Below are 19,557 nucleotides of genomic sequence, written 5' to 3'. Positions count from 1 at the left end.
CTCATCACTCAAGCAAATCAGAATATCCACAACTTTGTGGTGAGAAATTATGTATTTGGCAAGAGCAGGGCTCACCTGAGATGCATTAGGAACTGAGAAAAAATGCTCATTATCAAATTGTATGTTCTCATTTATGTGACAGAGAATCCCACCTGGCTTCTGCAAACAAAGGCAGAATGTAATCTCAGGGAAGTGATTATATTTCACTGTTACAAGCATCTGTGCTGGTTTTGGCTGGGATAGAATTAATTTTCTTCACAGTAGCTAGTATGGGGCTATGTTTTGGATTTGTGGTGAAAACAGCGTTGATCATACAGGGATAGTTTAGTTCCTGCTGAGCAGTGCTTACACACAGTCAAGGCCTTTTCTGCTGCTCACCCCACCCCACCAGCGAGGAGGCTGGGGGGGCACAAGGAGTTGGGAGGGGACACAGCTGGGACAGCTGACCCCAGGGATATTCCACACCATATGATGTCGTGCTCAGTGTATAAAGCTGGGGGAAGGAGGAGGAAGAAGGATGTTTGGAGTGATGGCATTTTGTCTTCCCTTGTCCCCCAATCATTATGTGTGATGGAGCCCTGCTTTCCTGGAGATGGCTGAACACCTGCCTGCCGATGGGAAGTAGTGAATGAATTCCTTGCTTTGCTTTGCTTGTGTGTGCAGCTTTTGCTTTACCTGTTAAACTGTCTTTATCTCAACCCATGAGTTTTCTCACTTTTACCCTTCTGATTCCCCATCCCACCGGGGGGGAATGAGCGAGCAGCTGTGTGGTGCTCAGTTGCTGGCTGGGGTAAAACCATGACAGTATCTTTTTCTCTTTCTGCAATTTTGTGTCAATGTTTATTCCCTGTGGTGTAATACTAATGGACTTGTTTAATTTTCCTTGCTCCACATTTTGCCACTGATGTTTTGCCCTGACTATGTGTTAACATATATTTTATTAGGATGGTCTTTGTTCCATCCTGGAAATACAAAGCAGAAAATTATTTCAGAACATGGGTTTAAATACTGATTTATCATGAATGCAAAGCACATCAATTAATCTTTCATTCTCTGTTTAAGTCTGAAACCTCTGCCCCAGCAATCCTGAGGGGGTCTGGATGAAGAGTCCAGCTGTGTTGTTTCTACATCTATACTGCAGTCAGTCCTATTTTACTTAAACTAGAAAGTCTTATCCCTACTATTTATTCTATGACAAATAATGGAGCATATACCTATCACTAGCCTTGAACTGTTTAACTCCAGTATCTGTGCTGATACAGACATGACAGAATATAGGTAAGTATAAGCTGAAAAATCTGTCTGAGAAACAGGATAGATTAGTTTGCATTGAGCTACTACTATTCTCTGAACAAACTAGTTTAAAGGTGGCTAGTGTATGTCTACTCTATGCTGCAGTGATCACTCTGTCCTAAAACCTCAGTAGTAAGCACATGGAATAAATATTAGGAACTTGATTCTTTTCCTAAGGTGCACAAAATAGGATCTACTGCAGTATAGACAGACTTACAGTCATGTTTAAATTGTCCACCTGTGTTTTATTTCAGTAATACTAGATCTTTGCCAACTTTGGAGTTAATAAAAAAATGAAAGCAGGGCCAGATTTGGTTGACTTTTCAAGCAAAAGTGATAGTTTGCTCACTTGTTTGTGCAGCCGACTGGTTTGTGAATGCAGTTATGGCAATCTTGTGGGAAAATTTTAGCTAGAAATGTTCCTGTTGTTTGAGAACTGATCAAAGCTCTACATGTTCATGACTTAATTAATGAACAATGGACTGATGGAAATATGTAGATAGGGGCTCTGAATATTGTTGTGTTGTGGTAAAAATACAGAGGAAGCAGAGCAGGATGAAAATAGCCTACAATCCTAGAGGGATATTGGATGTAATTATGTACAGTGCATTAAATCATTGTCTTGTAACTTCGTCTGTTCTTCAAGGGAAAGAAATGTTAAAGGAAAGTGCATAGTGAATGCTCATCAAGCTTGAAAAGACATTTCAGGGATTTTTGAGTCTTTCAATTATTTTCGGTGGAAAACACATTTCAGTTTATATACTGTTAAAGATGACAATAGCTAGGGTATCATTCTACTGCCTGAAAGGAGTTGCACTTCAGATCAGGTTTCTGGTTTGGGGCTTGCATTGTGGGTGCCTTGGGCTGATTATCAAAAATCCACATGTGAAGCTTCCACTGAGTTCTGTTTAAGAAACTGAGGTACCGTCTATTCAATGAAGCCTTTACGAGAACCTGCTTTGTGCAGGGGATGTGAGAATGGCTGGGAAGGATCTCCGTGCTGCTCAGGGTGAGATCCTGTTGGGCTCAGCAAGGACAGGGGAAGGCTTTTTGGGCACCTCCTGCCTTGCAGACTCCTCAGAGGTGTATTGTGGAATCCAGTCTCAGCTGGAGCATTTTAAAAGGCTTACTTTCAGCTCAGCCTTCTCTCATTTCAACAGTGATGGCATGCTCAGGAAGATAAGGGCATTGTGCTTTGATACAGCACTAAATAATATGCCTTAAACATGATTTAATATGAAACTCAGTGGCCCAGTCCAAAACACCTAACCTGCTCTGTGCTTAAGATCATCAATCAGCCTCTAAAGTTCACCATTTTCACATCTCTCACATTTTAGATATGAGCTTTATCTCCAGGAAATAACACTAGAAACCATTCTTCTCCTATTTCCTCCAGCCCAAACCTGTAAAGTTTGAACTCAGGAAAACAAAAAGGGAGGAGAATTCATAACCCCTGTAGTATGAATTGAATCAGGAAAACGATTACTTTATTTTTCTGCTCCAGCCTGGGTCTATTTTCAGTCCTGCCTGGATATACTGAGAAAGCTGAGGTCAGAAAACCAGGTACTGAGCAGCCAAGCAGGACAAATATTTTTATCCATCCTTACCTGTCATTGCTCTTTTGGTGGTGGTTTCCAAACTTTTCGTACCTTGGGTTCCCAGGCTGCTCTCTTGATTGATAGGGGTCTTTGTAAGGCAGATACGTTATCCATAAACTTTCTATTACAGTCTTTATGCAACAGTTTACACTGGTGAGCTGTCTGTGTGCTACAACATTATCACCAGTGTTGTCTCATTCTTTCCTTGGCCCCCTGGTCCACTTGAATATATGTATGTGCTTTCTTTCATTTCAGACTGCAAGGTTCTTGGGGTAGAGGCCACCTTTCCCTTCTGTGTTTGTAGTCACAGAAGCTTTGTGGTACTGCAAATAAATAAAGGAGGATCAGGTGTGATATTTTAGGCTGTGAATCCTATTGAATTTGAACAGCACAAATAATTTTAACAATTAACTATTGTAACAAGTGGTTCTAGATGAGAAGAAAACACATATGTTTTTTGTGTCAAGTGCTAGCTATGTCTAGAGGGGAAAGAAATGATACTGGAGACATGACACTGAAGATACGATACACAGATGCATTCTATAATAAAGGCTGCACTGCTCCTACTCACTGTGCTGTAATAGCACTTGTAAGCCCATGCTATCATCCAGGGTCACCTTCTTCAAGGCCTTCAGTCCTACAAGAGAAGCAGGAGGCAAATAAGGACAGTGTCTAAAACCAGTGTTACTCCCCCCCCCCCCCAGTTTCCTTGTGTTATCAACATTTTTGTTGGTAACAAAATCATGATTCTCATAAATATTTTGGGGGCAAGGAAAAGGAAAGGCTACATTGTAGTGATGTTGCTATATGTAAAGATCAAATTCTGCTTTCTAAAAGCCCTCTTAACCTGCATAATTTCAGAGAAAAAGCTTGAAAACATGACTTGGATAGGTGAAAACATCAACACTTTTGCAGTTCTTATTTGCTTTCTGGGTTGGTTGAAAACCAACCTCATGAAGCTCTGTGGAACCCAAGTCCCCTGTTTCGGTGTCCTTGGTAACGGCAAACTTGACTCCCTGTCAAGCAGGAATAAAGCCAGCCTGCAGCATACCTCATCCAGCACCATTAGAAGCGGGGACCCATGGCAGACTGCAAAGGAATTAGATAGACACTTCTTAACAATGTTCTCATACCCTGCCAACTCCTCCTAAGGTTGTCTTTTTATATGAGTAATTCCCAGAGTACGTTTCTGGAAATTACCCCTCTGAAAATGATGTCTTTAAATTGCAGTGCTCCTGAGACTGTTTTTCTGCTTGCTAATGTTGTTGCACCGTCGTTTCTAGTGGCTACCACCTTAACTTTATTGCATTTTCCCTTCTTATTTCCGAAGAAATAATGCAGCCTCAGCCTGGAAAAGGAGCATACTCTTCCACCTCTTTCCCCGTAATACTCCATTCCTTATACTGGAACTGAGCAGTAAAGGTGGCATTTGTCATGCACAGGAGGAACTCATTATGCTGCAGATTTGAAGCATTGATCCACTCCCCTTTCTACTACAGATCATTGCTCTTCCTTTTGCTAGCTTGGCCCCAGTAACAACACAAATGTTTCCTGCAGTGCAATTCTTTTCTGGGGTTTGTTCACTGTCACTGCTGAAAATTGCTTTGGGCTTGTTCAGGAGAGCCCAGGCTGCTTGATTAGTTAGGATGACCGTGGCTACAAGAAAATGTAAGTGCTAATAAACCTAACTGTAGGTCTCTGCTTCAGAACTGCAGTCAGCCGGCACCTTTCAGAAGCAGATCAGAAATTAAATGGCAAGGCAGATATTTCACTATCAGATTCACAGGATCACAAAACTGCTCAGGCTGGAAGGGACCTCTGGAGATTGCCTATGTTAACCCCATTGCTCAAACTAGGGTCAGCTAGAGCAGGTTTGACTCTTCATTTAGTTCAATTCATCTGGCACTAATAATTCTAATGCAAATTTTTTATTTGTTTTCTTATTTCCCTCTGAAATGGGGCTAGACACGTTTTTCAATTAACATACATGTGTGATGTTTCGCCTGTTTTTCCAAGTATTGATATAAAATAAATTGTTTGAAAAGTGTTGCCTTCAAAGAAATGAACAAAGAACTTATCACATCTGAATCGTAATTTCTGTGTTGCTAGGCTAAATGTAGCAAATTCTAGTCCTCATTTGTGAAAAGGGCTTCTATGACCCAGATTATCCTAGTAGATTCTGTGCATTTGCACAGAGCTCCTGTCATTGGTAATTTATGTGTATATCAAAGCTCCCAGAGCACTGCAGATTTTTTTTTTTTTACATAGACATATGGATAAAAGTTGTCCTATTGAAAGACACAAGAATTCACAAAATCAAAGACTGGTAAGTCCATGAAGAAATTTCTTCTTCAATGATGCATCTTGCTTAGCTGTTTCAACTTTCTGCTGAAACTTTTTTTTCTTGAAATGTAAGCTATTAAAATAAAATTTAAAAACATTAACAATATTCCATTTTCTTATTTTTTTTAAGTGGTACTATTTTTTTTTTTGATCCCTTCAAGAAAAAAATCCTGCTTCGAAAGCCATTGAGACTCAGAAATCCAGTGTAAAAAATCCTGTGCTATTAAAATAGGGCTTATAATAGTAACGTCTGAAATTACAGTTTTAATAAGCTCAGTACACGGTGACAAATACTGTTCATACATTGTGCTATGTGCAGCATGAGAAGATGTATGGTTAGTTTTCAGTCATAACTAAGCATCAAGAGATGTTATAATCAAATGAATTATTTTTGATGTTGGAACCAGATGGTCTCTATGATAAACTCTGCCACAAACTTTCAAAAAATTAGTGAACCTTTTTTACTGTAATTGGAAAACACATGTTGAGTCGCTGACTTCAGTAGATAGCTTTAGAATGTATCAAACTTATTTAGTAAAGTGCTCATTATCATAATATCTGAGCACTAGAATTTCAATATGACTGGATTTTGATTGCTTGTTCTGTCTTTTTCTTGTAAGACACTTTGTTTTACAGATACTACCGACAGCCTTATTGACCTGTCTAAAGAGTATCCTACCTGTACTTTTGAAATTAGACAATAACTTCTGTGCTTATATATGCATATCAAGCATTTCACGTTTTTCATGTCAGATGTGCTGGAACTATTGTGCAAGTAATGTGGAATTGGTCAGCTCCTGGGCAAAAAATCTGTTGACTGTAAATTGTATTAGTTTGCTGTATATGCTCAGATGCAGTAGTTCAAGCTTTATTTAATACGTCCAACATAGCTTCCTGTGCATATAACATAAAATTGTTGCATATGTATCTTTCCTTGTCCCAGAGGCATGGGCAAATGCCCAAAAATGATTAGGCTGTGTACAGTGTGTAAAAATAAACACTGTTCTACACTGGGAAAAGAAGGAGAATTGGCAAGTTTGCATTGTCCTTATAGAAAGGTCAGGCCATTTGTTCCCTTGGATGTTGTGATTCTTATCTCACTAAATGTAGTTCATATATGTTGCCTCTATCTGGGAGCTGTGCATTACATTCTAGTTTTGACTATCATATATTCCATGTGTCTTTTTTTGCTCTGTCTGTAACAAAAACGGTCTCAAAAACCAGCTATCTCTCCATGTCAGGATACGAGGGTATCACTTCCTTGGAGACAAAGTTATCTCATAACAGTCTCTACATTTTAAAATCTCTTTTGCTTTTATTATGGGAAGAGAGCATATTTTATTCTCTTTCCTTTCCCTTCAGTGTAAAAAAAGTGGTGGTCCAAAACACAGAATCCCTACAGGAAAGATACACTTTTATAGACAGACGATGATCATTTGTCAATAGTAATCAAAACACATAGTAGGTTTCTGGCGTTTAAACGGAACTGATGCCTTCAGAGTACTAAAAATAACAATAAATTATTAATGATGAATAATTGTATCTGATGACAGCACCCCCATTTTTCTTATTTGCAAGTATTTTGTGAACTGATCTATTTTTTTGCTGAAATGTTTGGTACTAAGTCTTTGTCTAATAGACTGGATGAGCAATTTTCAGCCTGTACTCACTTAAACCTCCTTCGATTCACTTGTGAACTGACTATGGAACATGGGTAGTTACTCAAATCCCACAGTCTCTTCTCCTTTGTCATCAGATACCTATTTAAAACAAACAAGTAAAAGGAATGGGTAACAGAGAATAGAGAAGAATAAATACTAGGCAGTCTTTTTCATTTACAGCTTTCTGAGCAAACAGTTTCTGAACAGCCTAAGCATGGCTCCATGTGAGCAATTTAGAACCTGGATAATAAATTGGAAAAAGTTTGTTTGCAATAACTAATCATTGAGTAACACAACTTACATATTTGGTATGTTGAGAGAGTTGGGGTTGTTTAGCCTAGAGAAGAGAAGGCTCCAGGGAGACTTTATTGTGGCCTTTCAATACTTAAACAGAGCTTAAAAGAAAGATGAAGCGAGGCTTTTTACCAGGGCCTGTAGTGATAGGACAAAGCCTAACAGTTTTAAACTAAAAGAGGCTAAATTTAGATTTGATATAAGGAAGAAATTCTTTACTATGAGGGTGGTGAGTCATTGGAACAGGTTGCCCAGGGAAGCTGTGGATGCCCCATCCCTAGTAGTGTTCAAGGCCAGGTTGGATGGGGCTTTGATCTAGTGAAAGATGTCCTGTCCCATGGCAGGGGGGTTGGAACTAGATTATCTTTAAAGGTCCCGTCCAACTCAAACCTTTCTGTGATTCTATGTTTCGCTATTTGTTTCCTACTGCAAGAAGTGGTAACACATGCAAATTAATTCAATTTAAACGTCTAGGTTTAATTTTGTTACAGTAATTGATAACATATTTAACATACTCATATGATGGCAATTGACCAAGTTGTCTAATTTTAAGAAGTCTTAGCCTGTTAAATTACTTACAATAACCCACCATTTCACAGCTTTTAGCACATCCCAATTGCAAAATAAGAGGTTCAGCTTAGACCACCTCTCTTTTTCCCAGTTTTTCCAGAGATATCCTGTGCATTAAAACATCATTAAATGCAAGGCATAAAGTAATGTGGAGCTGGGAGCAAGCCCCACAACTGAGAAGTTTCTTTCCAGAGGAATGCAGTTGTCACTGGGCTTCAGAGTTAAGTTTCTTCTTTCCTGTTTTCCTTCAGTTCTAGGTATCTTTCTTTACTTCATATTTAGTGGCCTCACTTCAGCAGGCAGAATGGAGAGTGCTTCAGTTCAGCCTGTTTTATGATGACAGGATGAAGAGTTTCTGGGGGGCTGAAGATGTACTTTTGAATCTTCTCAAGATGAAGAAGGAACTGAGCTGCCCTGGTGAAGTGCTGTAATCATTTAACCATTATATAATAAAATGGGCACTCAGGTTATTTTCCCTTTTCAAAGAGGGGTGCTTTGTACTGAACGCAATTCTGACATGGCCAGAGTGTTGCTGGCAAATTCTAAGCACACCTCCTGAATCCAGCCTTTCACCAGACTGAGGTGGGGGATGCCTAAATGTCAGTGTCGCTTGGCCTTAAACGTCATGCAGGCAAGCAGGCCACAGTTCCTCTATGTAGTAAATGTAGTAAACTTCAGGTGCCCGACCCAAGTAATTTACTTAAGAAAACATAGCAGGACTCCTGCTTGGCAATGTGAGATTTCTGAGGGTCACTCTCCTGGACATAGATGTCTGAAATATTATTTAGATAGGATTACATAAATCTGTTTTTAATCTGGCCTTGGGTTCTTAGCTGTCTTTTAGATAACATTTGGTCCCATGTCCATATCAAATCTTGTATTTATTTGCAGCAGGCTATACTCCTATATAGGCTGTCATTTTTTTCTTCCCCTTGGCTAAAACTACTTTTGTCAAAGAAGTAACATCCTAGTTCTCAGGAGGAGCAAGCCAACCATACAAGAAGCTGCAAGGGTCTTGAGGTCTTCCTTTGAGGATGCAATGGAGCAACAAACATTGTTGGCATAGAAGATAGTAATGAAATGCAGCTGGGAAGAGAAAGCAAACTGGAAAAAGAAAATTCTTTCAGCCCTTGGGTTTTTTTTCAGTATTCTGAATAAAGAATACACACTTAAAGATCAGAAGCAAACAGGGTAACAAAAAACCCACCTGCAAATACATACACATGGTCGTCTGTGCACCTCAAAAAGGAGTATTCAGGGAATCTAATTTTAGAAATGGAAATTAGGTTGGATAATTACCTGACTCTTCTACAGAACCTTTGCTCTTAGCTCAGACTCAGCGTGAGTGCCTTATTTGGCCTACAGAAAATGTCAGGTAATTCAAGTTAGCTTGGCTTTCAGTTACAAAGAACCTAGCTAATTTAAAGTACTTTGCATTTGCTAAGGGCATGCAGATGGATAGTCATTACAGATTGGCTGACATAGGGTAACTTTTTACTTTGTGTTAGTTTGTGTGGCTAATCCTTTTGAGTCAGAGTTTACTGATTTTTCTCTAGGTTTGACAATATAACTTTTTATTTTTAAAGGGAGTCAAGACAGATTGGTAATATAACATTTTAGATTTTCAGTGTCTTTTTTTTATGCTTTTGATGCCATTTTACATAAATACCTCCATAATCTGCTTATATAAACAGGGCATTTATGAACTGCATGAATAGAAACAGCTATAAAATTTCTTGGCTTACACACAGATTAGATCATTTAGCTTGTAATAAAAGGGAAATATTTTCAACATTACAGTTGATGTTTTCTGTTTGATGGAAAATTATATCTTTCATTTAGATTTTACATCAGCTGTGTACGTTAAAACTCCCTCTGACAATCATTCCTTTTAATCCTAAATCTACCTACTAGAAGTACCATAACGAAGTGACACTGAATTTAGTGTAACCCTTTAATAACATCTACCAAAGGAAAGGCTGGATTGTTGCAACCAGGTATTGTAACAAGGGATTGCAAAATGGCAGATAGTTAATGTAATGAAGATCTTTGCCTCCCAGGTGTTTACATATTTCCTATTGCATTAGGACAATGTTAACCGAATACTGGATGCTACTGCAAAACAAATCATTACTGCTGCAGTTATCCATGCTTAGCTAGCACTTTAGCTGTTGGGGCAAAGTAACTAGTTACATTCAGCGTTTTTGGTTTTTTAATATGCAAAAAGCCCCTTAAAGACTCAATTAAATGAAATGGTTTTTTTAGAATTTTAATGTCTAAATTTAAAGTAAAATTGTGATTTTCAGTAAAGTAAAAGCAAACAAACATCTTGAATTTAGAATAATTCTATATATTCAGAGCAGTCCAGGCAAAATTTGAGAGCAAAATAACTTTGCAAGTAGGGCGTCACTGTTCCATCTTCTCCTCATCAAGAGGAGCCCCCATTAGGATTGAGCAAACTTTTTCTTTTCTGTCTTCACGTGTTTTCTTTTCTCTGGACGATGAGCTCATCGCTGGTCCGGCAGCAGTAATACCAAGGAATTAGCAGCCAGCCCCTCCTCGCTGCCTTCCAGCTCTGCGGGGAGCGAGCTCAGCGGTTGCCGCTCAGCTTGCTTGCTTGCCGGCTGCTCCCCCGCGCTGCTTCCCAGCCGTGAGCAGGCAGATGCGCAGCCAGCGTGGAGCTAGGCACAGAAGAAAGCCTGGTGACGGTAGGGTTTGTAAGGCTGTTTGTAAGTGAGGCTGTCCCTAGCAATCCACTTCCCCACAGTCATTGCCTAAACTGCTTATTTCTGTAGCTGCTTATGCGGAGGTCTGATGGACTGTGTTCAGTAAGCAACAGATCCAGGGAAGCATCTTTCCGTGGCCTTCCTAGGGAGGTAGCGCAGAAACCCAAAGCACTGGTTCAGTTTCTCTGGAGAGAAAGGAATGACTCCTGTTGAATTTAGTGGCTCTGGATCCAGACTCTGATTCATGACACTGTATTTAGTATCTGCTAGAGGGATGGCAGAAGGCTGGGGGAGGCAGAGGGGGCAGCAGCAGCAGCTGCATCAGCTATTCCAAGTTAATCTACCTGTACTAAAGAGCCAGCACTACTGCATACAGCAGCATCAGATAAAGTGCTGCTAACATTTCCAACCTAGCCAAAATCCAAGATCTCATATGCTTTGCTTTTTATGAGAAACTGGTAATTGCTAGTTATAAGGTAGTGAAAGTCACGTTATCTTGAAACAAACTTCCAGAAATGTTTTTGCTGATCCAACTATCAACCCTCTTTTAGCATCACCCTGTGCAACGAACGACTCATTTGTATTTCTGCCAGAGTTACACAGCAGTGTGGCTCAGAAAATACTGAAATGTCCTTCTCTCTCTGAACGTGAAAGCAGCCTGGTGCTTTTCCACCTGAGCTGTCGGTCGTCCACCCACAAATCACATTCCCTTCCAAAACAATAATCAGCAAGGTTCCTCTGTTCAGATCGTATGAGAAGCTTTTGGGTAGAACTACAGGCTCAGACATATGGCCTTTATCACTATCATATACAAAGGGCAGTGGGTTAGACCTGAGAATTTAAAGCAGTGTGAATTGCATCTTTATTCATTGAGGAAAATACAGAGCGGCTCCTTTTTTTTAATGTCTGGCCAATGTACCTACTCTAATAGTACCCAGTGATACATTTTTAATGTTGGCATCTGCCTGTACCAAGAAAGAACTTAGCAAGCACATTAAAAAAGACATCAGGTTCTGCCAAAATTACTTCTGTAAGCTGTACCATACGGTCAAAGACAAAAATCTGATATTGGAAATACCAGTTTTTTCATTGCTAGCTTGAATACACTGCAGAAAATAAAATATTTACTGTGAATTATTTACATAATTTGACTTCATCTCTTCTGATTTTACTGCAACGAATGTCAGTGCTACCTTTTCTGATCATTCAGCTACTCAGGAGCTCCTTGGCTCACGTAATACTCCTGTTCCCTTGCAGTTAAGTTACAACAATCAGCCTTGTCCCCACCTACCACAGCCCTCAAGCAATTAATGCTATCAGAAGGAAAAGTAACTTGTCAGATAACTGAACCAGCCTCACAGCTGAGCATTCCAAATAATTTCTCCAGTAAAAATGATTTTATAAGGATTCCTGGATCCCTTCTAAGCTACACAAAGATTTTATATTCCCAAATCTACTTCACTAAACAAATTTACTTAAAAGTTTAGTCAAGTCTGTTTCAAAAAACCAAAGAAACTGCATACTAGTTGATGCCTTTTATTCTCAATATTAAATAAATCCATGAAATGAACAATGGATGTTGTTATTTTAAATATATAAAGATAAAAATATGGCTTACATATGTGTTATATACATATATATACGGCATTTCACAAAACACAGCTATTTAAACACATCTTAGCTACTTAAGAGTTCCTATATGCCTAAGGCATTCTGGAAAATTCTGCATGAATTTTAGCCGCAAAAAAACTGATAATCTATTTTAGACCCCTGTGAGTCAGCGTATCAGTTTGTAGATAGGCTTGCATAGCTTTATGAAGAAATGAAGGAGAAATGTTCCCCCATATACTCCCCATATACATAGATACCACATAAGATAGTCTTAAGATTTCTTTTTTTAAAATGTGATCTTTTTCCTCCTTAATTTGAGCATGTTATGTAAGACTTGAAGTTTTACATTTGGAATCTACAGCAAACTGGGATCTGGCAATATTTACTGTCTTTTATTAGCAAAGTTGTTCAGACTAGTCAGTTCAGAAAGTACTAGAGCTCTCATTATAACTCTTATCTCTATTTTTATCTTGATCTGATTCAAATGCAATAAAAACATGTTCTTAAAAGATTGACATGCTGTCACTCTAGAAGAGTAGTTTTAAAAGCTATTTACTGATTCCAAAGAAGACTCATAAATAATTGGATCTGGTCCAGTAGAAGGGTTGATTAAATATACTTATTCAAATTGTGGGATTTGGGTTTCTACTATTTTTTTTTTTTTTTAATTTCTAAGGCAATCAAGATGATAATCACCTACTGCTGTAATTCTCTGTGAATTAAGAACAAGATGAAAAATGTCCATAACTAGTTCATGCCTACTGAGGAGCTTTTGTTGAAACGCTATTTGCTATTGATTAACAAGAAATAGCAGGTAGCTATTTGGAGAGGTAATCTGCTTTTCAGTCAGTGTCAGGCGGTGCATGGTACCAATTTTATTCAAGTGACCTTTTCAAAGCTTGGGATACCTGCGTTTCCAAGTGTTTCCCTTGAGCTGCATGGAAGAGATGAGGGTTGGAAAGGGTAATACTTTGAGCTACTTTTTAGAAACATTGCCAATATATCTGTGTCTGTCCAGCTCTGTGTTGCAGCTAATAAGCCGGAGATGTGAACAGCTGAATTTCTCTGAGATGGCAGTATATGAGATAAAAATAGCTTGGAAAAGGCTTATGTAAAATAGCAGAATTCCTAATGTCCTTTGATGCCTCTGTGAAGACAGAACAACTGGCAGCATATTATCAGACGCAATTATGCAATGATTTGGATTAGACCTGGCGGGGGCAGGGGAAACAGATGCTTTGTATACTTACATACATACATACACACATGTATGCACCAACACAGGCACATGTACTGCCACAACTTTATTCCACTAAAACCTGAAATGTTCAGTGACCATTTACAAATTTGTAAACTTTTTTCAAAAAAACTATCAAAACATCCTACTCATATGTAAAATTGTTTTCTTCTGGCTGTATCGCAGTATTGGTTTTAGTCAAGTCACAGTCCTTTGCTCCATCTTTATTTGACTTCTAGGAAACTTCAGTGCAACGTTTACCAAAGTACCTTTTTTTTTTTCTGGAAGCAAATTAGGGAAGTTTTTATTTATTTTTTAACCCTAGTTTGTGATTAATGGCTGCCTAACAGTGCTTATTTGCCCAGAGAAATCCCAAATCCTACCTATTTCCAGTTGTTTCAGCCTCAGCCACATTATCTAGCTCTGGGGATAGTGCCTGTCATCAGCATTTTGGGGAGCCAGGAGGATCAGGAGGCCAGCATACTGAGGAGGGGTCCTGAGGCTGGCTGGCAGTTTGTCCCATTTATTGGAGACATGAGACAATCCTATCCGTTGCTCCCAGATGTTCCTTTTGGTTACTGCCGTGCATCAGGCTCTTATCTCATCTCTGCATCTTTCATCTGCATCCTTGTTTGCATCTCCTCCTCCGCAACAGTCTTGGTTCCAGATATTGGTTAAAGCTCCTCTTCTCCCTCCATTTGCTGTCTTAATTTTTGGCTCCTGCCCTCTGTCTTTTCACACCTGATTCCTGATCCCTGATTACTCCTGGCAGAGTACCGACTGCTGTGGTGACCAAGTTGTCTAACATTGTTCAGCCCTGTCTCTCCCATCTCGCTGGCCCTGTCTTACTCAGAGTCTTCAGCTTTCTGGCCTTCACCCAGCCTCTTGCGGTGCTGCTGTTTAGCTCTTCAGCTTGGTGCATCCCAGCTTGACCAGTTTCCTGAACCTTGGTTCTCTCCTGACCGTGTTTCATGCATAGCTATACTCAGCAGCTTGGAGTAGCTCAATGCTCTACTCCTCTAGCAGACCTCAGATCCCATTTCAGTTGACACCCTGCCTCGTTGCCTTCCCGTTCCAGCCTGGCTCTAACCTATAGGTCTATCTGCTGATACACTTTTGGGGATCTTCCAAAAAATTTAATTCATTCCCTCATTGGAGATGATTATTCTTATAAGCAGAATTTTTCTTGAATTTAGGAGCTATGAAGATATTTTTTTTCTGTAGGAGATTTCCTTTTAGACTTCTTAAAATAACTACCAGACATGAATCATTGACTGATGGGTCTTTAATGGCCCATTGTGGCAGTGAATAATTGATAGCTGCATAGAACTACAGAAAATTGTATCCCAAATGGTTGTCTCATTGAAAAGAGACAGCTGGTACCCAGATCAGCTATCCTGACTTTTACTGCAAATTGCAGGATGGAGACTTCAGGATTAAGTGTCTCCTGTTTTAGCAGTGATCAGCTAAAGGTTCCAGGGAGCTTTCTTTACTGAGTATATCCAGGTATTTGATATAAACAGTGATACTGCACATATTAGCTGTCAAATGAAGATCAGCATTGAAGTCATATCAGGATGGAAGAAAGTAAGTCACGGATGGCATTTCTAGCATAAGCAGCTGTTGATTAGGATTAAGAGGTGCTAAATGTGATCATTTTCCTTATAAATAAAAATATTTACTGTCTTGATAATATCTTCCCTTGAATTCAGGATTGGTTTACAAGACTACACCAAACCCTCTCACCAAAATATTTTGAAAAGAAATCTTAAAAACTGACCTTTTAATAACATAAAGGCATGGTCATTAACACAGTGATAATAAGATTGTAACACATCCTTCTCCACATGAGAAAAAAAGCAGCTTTACTTCACCTTTAAGCAAAACAAAAGGGCCATCGGTTCATCCCACTGAGTTGAGGCCCATCTGGTCTCCTTGTGGTCCGTGGAGGAACTTTCTCCTGAATGAGAAAAGAAATCTTCTGGTTAATATTTTAATTTGATAAATTTAATAAAATCTGTGGCCATTTTTTTAAAATTGAAAATATCTGATTATAGTCTTTATCTATTGATCGTGTGTGGCTATGGGAATATGATAATCCTATTTTATTCCCCAGATGAACATCTACAAATGGAATACTTAGATCAGGTATAGATATTCACCTCAACTCAGAGTGACTTAACATCCTGGCAAAGAAGTGTCTGAATTAATGAAGTTTTCTGGTGCGTATGTTTTGTAGGTTACATACTTGGAGAAATTCCCTATGGAAGGATTCTCCCCCAAAAATCTTCCTATTTAACTATACAACCTTGACATTTATTTGGCAAAGATTTTTTTCCTCTTAGAAGAGAAATGCTACTCCAGTTTCATTTTTAACATTCAAAAATAATTTGTCCCAGCAGACAATGCTGTAGATTACATCATAAAAGTGAGGAAAAAAATCAGTCAAATAATATAAAACCTGCTTAGATTCCTGAAAATGGCAAAACTTGCATAGTTTGCAACCTTTAAGGCTGAAGAATAAGTTAACAGAATAAATTAGGTGATTCTGATTGGGATTTGGTAATGTAGCGTATAACATCTGGGACTACAAACTGATTTTTGTCAGTTATTCATGCGCTACAAGGTAGATACACACGTTCACATACACTTTAACTGAGCTATTATGGCTTTGCAATAAGAGAGTTATTTTGAAGAAATGGAAAAGCTTTGATGTGTCATTGAAAACAGCACGGTTTTGAAATAGCCTTCCCTGAGCATCTAGCAAACAAAATTAACATCAAACATACATCTGTGGCAAGCATTTATTTGCCCCATAACGTATATAGCTATAAGCAGATAGATTCACAGTGTTTTTAAATTCGAATTTAAAATGCAAACTTGCAACTCAAGACTGTGGAAAAGAGCATTTGATAAGCATGATCCTTATGGGGATTTTGCTGCATATTTAACTGTGAGCTTTTGTAGCTGTTGGTTTATTCCCTGTGTGATGTATTTGAAGCGCACCCTTGTTCAGACTGACAACAGATTTTCAAATGTGCAAAGTCAGGCATCCTACCATCCGATAGCCAACTGAATAACTTGTGTTAATCTTTATGCCTCAGGAAAGTTGCCGCTTATATAATGTTTTTTAAGCACCCTCATAACTTTCACTAAGGTTTCATGGTTGTTATTATTAATACCAGAAAAGCATTGGATACTGAGGCCACGGTTTCACAGGCCTTAACTCTGGATCTTTGCACTGCTGCCATATCACCCATCAAAGCTGGGTGCATCAGTGAGCCCCTGTAAAAAGAGGTTTATAGAGGCTTTTATACCAGACTTATGGTGCATGGAGAACAACATGTGTTACTTAATCCACCGTAGTGTTACTTAATCCCCTGTGGAGCTTCTTGGTGAAATGGTATTTGATCAAAAAGGTTTGAGCATACTTTAAATGGCAAACTATGTTTATCTTTTATGGATACTGTGTGTAATGCAGTTGCAGCATTTTTCATGCAATTCCTTTGGTTTTGATACTGCAAATCAGTGAACCACTATCAGAACTAGCCTCTCAGCTTTGGATTAGGACTGGAGACAGTCAATGGGTGATACTCCTTTGCTTTAATTGGAGCTGTGCCTGTGAAAAGATTTCAACTGGATAAAACCACAAAAGTTAATCTGTTCCCCCCTTGAAGTAGCAGCCAGGTCTATTCCAGAGATAACTAGCTGTTTTCTACATCCCAGGGTAAAGCTCAACTGTGAGAAAAAGAAAGTAACTGACTTTTACCACAGAACGTTTATAACAAAAATTTCCAACTAAAGGAAGAGTTAAAGGCATGTGATGAAAGATAAAAAGAACAAAATCCAACCCAGTCTTATAAGGATTTATGGAGGAACACCAGGATTACTCTCTTACACATCAGTCCAGTTTTTCCTGTTCTCTCAATGTCGTTCTGGACACTGGCTCATGCAATGGTTATGTTTTGTCTTTCCATGTTTTCACTCTCCACAGAGCATAAACAGTGGTGTATAGCTACTGGTCTCTTGTCCCACTCTACTCATTTTAATTCTCTCCATTTTTTCCTTCAAGACCTTGACTGTGACACACTGGATTATAAAGGTGGACCTGCAGAAGGAAGGAAATCATGTTGCAGTGGTCCTCCTGCTCTGTTCAGCTGAGGGAAGCACAAGACCTGGGGAGCTCATCCCAAACACACCTTGGAATTACAAAAATGAGGACCCTGTCAGGCAAAATTGTTTCAAATGACTGGAGAATTGTCACTAGTATAGTTGGAAAACGACAAATTATAATACATGCTGCTTTTCCTCTAGAGGCTTTATTTTAAGTTGAATTATAAACCCAAGGACTTTGGGATAATGATTTGAGTTGAGTTTATAGATCATGAGACATTACGTTCCTGAGGCATTCACTCTATAGATTTCACCCATCTGTATTTAAGGAGAATTTTCCATTTTGAAATAAAGTTTTAATTAAAAATAAGAGTTATTTTTTTTGTTTAACAAAACAAGAGCTGTTTTTACAGACAGGAGTAGCTCTAACCAGCCTTAAACTGAAACACCACAATGCTAAGTACAGAAATATATAAAAAGAGGCAGACCGCAATTTGCTGCTGCGGAGTTATCCAGAAGGCAGCGGTGGGAAATACAGTGTTCCCAAGCTCCTCTGCATGCTTTGTCCTCAATTAATCCACTTCCCATGCCACTGAATATATATACACCTTATTCAGTACATTGTATACCTTCATGGAACATGTGTGGGCAAACCCTATTTAGTTATGCACCCTGACAGACTCACTAAAGCAAACAATTGCCATCTTAACGAATCAGTTTCAAGTGGATGAAGCCTTGTTGCAACCCAGGCCTACAAATACCTTTAAAATATAAGTCTGGGAGATATTAAAATCATGGACTCAATCAAGATGTTGATTTTATCACATCCTGTAACTTTCCCACAGTCAATCTTTCAGTGCTCTACAGGTGATAAATATCTGTTTCTATTTCTTCTAACTGGAGGGGCTAGCTACCTTCTCACCTCTTGTTTTGCAAACATCCCCTTCTGCTTCACAGCTACCAAGAACCTTTTCCCTCCCTGTGGAGCTTGCCACTTCTGTTTCAGACCATAAAAATGGCTTGTATGCCAGAAAACTTACTTTTTCATGCGGCTGTATCTATCAGTCCAGTAAGTGAATATGTTTTCCCGCACATACATTCTTAAGCCATTATGGTTATAACATCATCTATAGCTTTCTGTTTCCTGACATACAGTGAATGGACCATTTGGCATTAGCAGAAAAAGGAGAGTGTGTTGGAATTTGCATAAGAATTCAGCCCATTGCTTTGTCTTGGTAGATTTTGCTCAACATATGTGGGACTTCGATACTGAAGGAACTATTGCCGCTTGGTGAGAGTAGCAGCAGATCCAAACGACCTCCTTTATATAGGAAAGAGCTGCAATATTTTTGTGTCTATACCAAGCGAAAAGAATATAAGATCCCTTGTACTAAACTCAGAAAGAATTAATTCATACAGGATGAATTAAATGTGATAAATGTGCATTTGCATATGCACATTTCTGGAACACTTGGGTTTTCTTCTTGTCATTATGTCTAATTAAAATGTTTGTAAACAGGCAGTGTTTTTGTGTAATGTGCTATGCAACGTGTGCTTGGGGAATATATTTTTAGCCAAACTAGTCTCCAGAATTTTATATGGGACAGGAAGGAGATGGAGTCCTTCCAAAGTAAAGCAATTAGTGAAGACTTTGCTGTAAGAGATACTGATAGTGGCTTATCTTGCCTATTATACTGGAACAGCAATTGCTGCACTAAGAAGCTGGACTGGCCCAGAGCCAGCCTGAGAGAAAGGGGACATTGTTAAAACAATCTGAGAGGAGACACTTACGGTGTATGGAGCCACTTACAGATAGGCAGCTTCAGAATGGAGCAGGTACAAGAAGATAACAAAGTTGAAGCTGTTGCAAAAGGAATGGAGTTTTAGGAAGATGTTTGTGAGAAGAGATGATCCAGATTTTTTTTTTTTCTTTCTTGAAAAATGATGTTTTATAAAAGCAGAAACTTCCTTTGGAAATGTACCAGTCTTGAATTAAAAAAAACCCCACCATGCTTTCTGACAGCAATGGGAAGAAGGGGATAATGACTAATGAGTAACTGATAGGTTTGTGGGTAGGACACTGGGGCTCTGAAGGACCTTGGGGGACAAAT

General features: G+C 38.9%; 1 long non-coding RNA gene across 2 annotated transcripts in view; it reads left to right on the top strand.

Moving 5' to 3' along the window:
- LOC142410503 (uncharacterized) overlaps positions 1 to 19,557 on the top strand; it is a 200,150-nt gene that overhangs the window by 141,329 nt on the left and 39,264 nt on the right. The window lies entirely within an intron of this gene.

This window comes from Mycteria americana, chromosome 5 (assembly GCF_035582795.1).
Source record: "Mycteria americana isolate JAX WOST 10 ecotype Jacksonville Zoo and Gardens chromosome 5, USCA_MyAme_1.0, whole genome shotgun sequence".
Taxonomy (NCBI): domain Eukaryota; kingdom Metazoa; phylum Chordata; class Aves; order Ciconiiformes; family Ciconiidae; genus Mycteria; species Mycteria americana.
Note: the sequence above shows the minus strand (reverse complement) of the source record. Positions and strands in the feature narration are given on the sequence as shown.